Source organism: Bison bison, unplaced genomic scaffold, assembly GCF_000754665.1.
Source record: "Bison bison bison isolate TAMUID 2011002044 unplaced genomic scaffold, Bison_UMD1.0 scf7180017864235, whole genome shotgun sequence".
NCBI lineage: Eukaryota > Metazoa > Chordata > Mammalia > Artiodactyla > Bovidae > Bison > Bison bison.
In genome coordinates this window covers 7,630,285-7,634,981 of record NW_011494807.1, presented here as the reverse complement: position 1 = coordinate 7,634,981, position 4,697 = coordinate 7,630,285, and the positions used below count along the sequence as shown (strand labels likewise).

Sequence of the window (4,697 nt, the reverse complement as noted above, 5' to 3'; positions counted from 1 at the left end):
CATGAAATTAAAAGATGCTTACTCCTTGGAAGGAAAGTTATGACCAACCTAGATAGCATATTAAAAAACCAGAGGCATTACTTTGCCAACAAAGGTCCGTCTAGTCAAGGCTATGGTTTTTCCAGTAGTCATGTATGGATGTGAGAGTTGGACTAAAGAAAGCTGAGCGCTGAAGAATTGATGCTTTTGAACTGTGGTGTTGGAGAAGACTCTTGAAGAGTCCCTTGGACTGCAAGGAGATCCAACCATTCCATTCTAAAGGAGATCAGTCCTGGGTGTTCTTTGGAAGGAATGATGGTAAAGCTGAAACTCCATTACTTTGGCCACCTCATGCAAAGAGTTGACTCATTGGAAAAGACTCTGATGCTGGGAGGGATTGGGGGCAGGAGGAGAAGGGGACGACAGAGGATGAGGTGGCTAGATGCCATCACCGACTCGATGGACTGAGTTTGAGTGAACTCAGGGAGGTGGTGATGAACAGGGAGGCCTGGCGTGCTACAATTCATGGGGTCGCCAAGAGTCGGACACGTCTGAGCGACTGAACTGAAGACATTTTTGTGGTTCAATGGTTAAGAATTTGCCTTCCAGTGCAGGGGTCGTGGGTTCGAACGCTGGTTGGAGAACTAAGATCACCACATGCGGCAGGGCAACTAAGCGTGCACGCTCCAACTGCTGAGCCCGCACGTTGCAACCAGAGAAACCCATTCACTGAAAAGAACGATCTCGCATGCCACAGCTAAGACCCAGTGTAGCCAAATAAATATTAAAAAAAAACAAAAACAAAAAAACAATTAGAGAGTATTAGGGGCATCCAGTAGGTAAAAGCTGGGGATACAGCTAAAAATTCTACAGTGCACAGGACAGTCCCCACAAGAATTATCTGGCCCCAAACACCAATAATGCCAAGGCTGAAAAACTTTGGTTTAGCCTAAAGTTCTGACAGTGGAGATGGAGAAGAGTGGATGAGTAGACTCAGGAGATGTTTAAGCGGTAAGACCCAGCAATAGACTGGATATGGGGTCCAGAAAAGGGAGAGGCATGGCGTGCACACCTGGACAGACGGTGGTGCCATTCAATAAGATAAGGAACACTGGAGGACGTCAAAGTGCGTGTCTGATGTTTTGGGAAAGAAGGGATTACGGAGTATTTAATATTGGACATGCCAAGTGCAAACTCCTTGAAACAACCAAGTACAGCTGACTTGTTTTGCAGCTCAGAAACCACATAAATGTGGGCTTCGTCAGTTCACTGATAATCTCTAAAGTCATGTGCTGAAAAGAGATAATCTGAGAAGACTAAGTGAAAAAAGAAGACGGCTCAACGAATCCTTAAAAAACAACCAAGGAGGGGGGAAAAAACACCTGCAGAGACCACAAAAACAGGAAAAACACCAGAAGGCAGCGGTGTCCAAAAACCAGAGAAGAGTGTTTCAAGGCAACGGTATCAAATGCTGCTGCTGCTGCTAAGTCGCTTCAGTAGTGTCCAACTCTGTGTGACCCCACAGACGGCAGCCCACCAGGCTCCCCCGTCCCTGGGATTCTCCAGGCAAGAACACTGGAGTGGGTTGCCATGTCCTTCTCCAATGCAGGAAAGTGAAAAGTGAAAGTGAAATCGCTCAGTCGTGTCTGACTCTTCGCGACCCCATGGACTGCAGCCTACCAGGCTCCTCCATCCATGGGATTTTCCAGGCAAGAGTACTGGAGTGGGGTGCCATTGCCTTCTCTGATCAAATGCTGCAGAGAAGCCAAATAGGATGATATATGAAAAAGTGAACAAATTTCCCAAACTGGAGTTAAAACTTAGTGAGAGCTGTTTCCAAAATGGAGTGAAGATAGCAACCGGTTTCAACTGGACTGAGGTAGGAAGTAAAGCAAATACGTACAACACTTTTAAAAGTTTTGCTGTTGAGTGTAGATGAAAGATCTATGGGCAGGAAGTAGGAAGCAGAGATCCCAACAGGCAAAATCCTTTCATTCAACAACATCTACTTCTGCTTCATTGACTATGTTAAAGCCTTTGACTGTGTGGATGACAGTAAACTGGAAAATTCTTAGAGACAGAAATACCAGACCACCTTACCTGCCTCCTTAAAAATCTGTATGTAGGTCAAGAAGCAACAGTTAAAAGAGGATATGGAACAATGGACTGGTTCAAAATTGGGAAAGGAGTACGTCAAGGCTGTATATTGTCACCCTGTTTATTAAACTTATAAGCAGAGTACATCATGTGAAAGGCCCGGGCTGGATGAAGCAGAATTTGGAACTGAGATTGCTGAGAGAAATATCAAAATATCAAAAACCTCAGATGTATAGATGCCCTTCTACCCTAAGGGCAGAAAGTGAAAAGGAACTAAAGAGACTCTCGATGAGGGTGAAAGAGGAGAGTGAAAACGCTGGCTTAAAACTCAACATTCAAAAAACTAAGATCATAGCATCTGGTCCCATCACTTCATGGCAAATAGATGGTGGAAAAGTGAAAACAGTGGCAAATTTTATTTTCTTCAACTCCAAAATCACTGTGGAACAGTGACTGCAGCCATGAAATTAAAAGACATTTGCTCCTTGGAAGAAAAGCTATGATAAACCTAGACAGTGTATTAAAAAACAGAGACATCACTTTGCCAACAAAAGTCCGATAGTCAAAGCTATGATTTTTCCAGTAGTCATGTACAGATGTGAGAGATGGACCATAAAGAAGGCTGAATGCCAAGGAATTGATGCTTTTGAACTGTGGTGTTGGAGAAGACTCTTGAGAGTCCCTTGGACAGCAAGGAGATCCAAACAGTCAATCCTAAAGGAAGTCAACCCTGAATATCCATTGGAAAGACTGATGCTGAAGCTAAAGCTCCAATACTTTGGCCACCTGATGCAAACAGATGGCTCACTGGAAAAGACCCTGAGGCTAGGAAAGATTGAAGGCAGGAGGAGAAAGGGGTGAGCACAGAGGATGAGATGGATGGATGGCATTACTGATTCAATGGACATAGGTTTGAGCAAGCTCTGGGAGACAATGAAGGACAGGGAAGCCTGGCATGCTGCAGTCCATGGGGTTGAAAAGAATTAGACATGACTCAGTGACTTAACAACAGATCAAAGGTAGATAATATGGGACAGAACCATCTTCTGGGGACTTTATTACTCCCTAACAAAGCTATCTCTTTTCATCTCATTTTTCCACTGGTTATTCATCTTCCTACTACAAATGCTACCAATCCTCAAAGTGATTTGTGGGAGTCAAATTTAAAGATAAACATTACCGAATGCACTTGCAAACGAACTTGTACAATGAATACAACCCATAAAATGGAATATTGGTCAATTTCTTTCTGTCTTTAAAAGCTAGACTGTTTGAGAACTAGCTTAACAACAATATTGGGTAAATCCTGGATTCATAAACAATGTGCTCAATAGTGTCTGACTCTTTGTGACCCTTGGACTGTAGCCTACCAGGCTCCTCTGTCCACGGAATTCTGCAGGCCAGAATTCTGCAGGCTAGCCATTTCCTCCTCCAGGGGATCTTGCCCACCCAGGGATCAAACCCAAGTCTTCTGTATGAGGATTCTTAACCATGGAGCTACCAGGGACTATAATACCATCTACAAAAGAAAAGTTACTGTGATAAAAGTAACAGGGAAATGTCAGAGTTGGGAGAGGTTCTAATGCTTAGTCTCAACACAAAAAGTATATTAATGTATCAGCATTAAAGAAAAAGTGATGGAAATGGGTTGGAAAACTGGGTCCGTTTCTGGATGCACTCTGCTCTTCCAATTTTCTTGTGCCCTGGATTTTCTCTTAAAGGTGGCTACTTATAAAGATGCAAGAGATGGACTACTGAACCTCTGATAAACATAAAATCTTATTAAAAACGATTACTACTGTTGATGTGCTACCGGTTCAAAAGATGCTCTCTACTACCCTTTAGTGAGCACTTCTGCAGGAAGGTCTGAGTTTTGTCTCTGCACTCCCAGTTCTGATCCCAAAAATAACTTCTATAAATGTTCACTGACCAAACAGCGGCTGTAAAGGAAAAAGACTGGAATGTCAAAATGTGTCATGTTCGAAGAAAGATACATGCTGTCTCTTAAGAACTACTTCCAACGACACTCTTAAACTGGACAAATTCTGCCAATCCAGGACACAGGCTATCCCTCAAATTTGCTCGAAGCAGGCCCCAGAAATGAATAAAGAGACAGCAGAGTACAAAAGCCCTCCTGAGCGGCGCTAGGCATCTATGGGGGAACCCACTGTTAAAGAAGCTACTTTTTAGTGCCCACCCCCATTTGTTGACCCGGGAGTCTCCTAGGAGGGAGCGGCCTCCCCCCAAGCTCTGCCACGTCTCCAGGCGGGCTGGGCCGGGCCAAGGTCGCCTGCCTCCGGTCTCTCCCCTCTGGCCAGCGCGGTGGAAGGTGGAGCCAAATAGCCCGGGGGCGCCGGTGTGGGTCCGGGGAGTGGACCCTAGAACCTGCCAAGACCCCCGGGCCGCACTCTCCGCAAAATCCACAGCGGGAATGCTTGCTTCATGAAGCCTACCGGTGCCTGGGCTGAACTCTGGACGCTCCAACAGCGGGAGCCTGGACTGTACCAGTGAGGAGCTCTGAGCGACCCTCGCCTCCCGGCCCCGCCGGCCCGCCCACCTCGCAGGCAAGGCGCCCCTGGGCGCTGGTTTGGGCGCCTGAGCCCCATCCCGTCGCCCACATG

At 45.8% G+C, this 4,697-nt stretch overlaps 1 protein-coding gene across 1 annotated transcript in view; it reads right to left on the bottom strand.

Annotated features, from left to right (window-relative positions):
* Positions 1 to 4,697, bottom strand: part of PRRC1 (proline-rich coiled-coil 1) — a 50,003-nt gene that overhangs the window by 45,025 nt on the left and 281 nt on the right. The window lies entirely within an intron of this gene.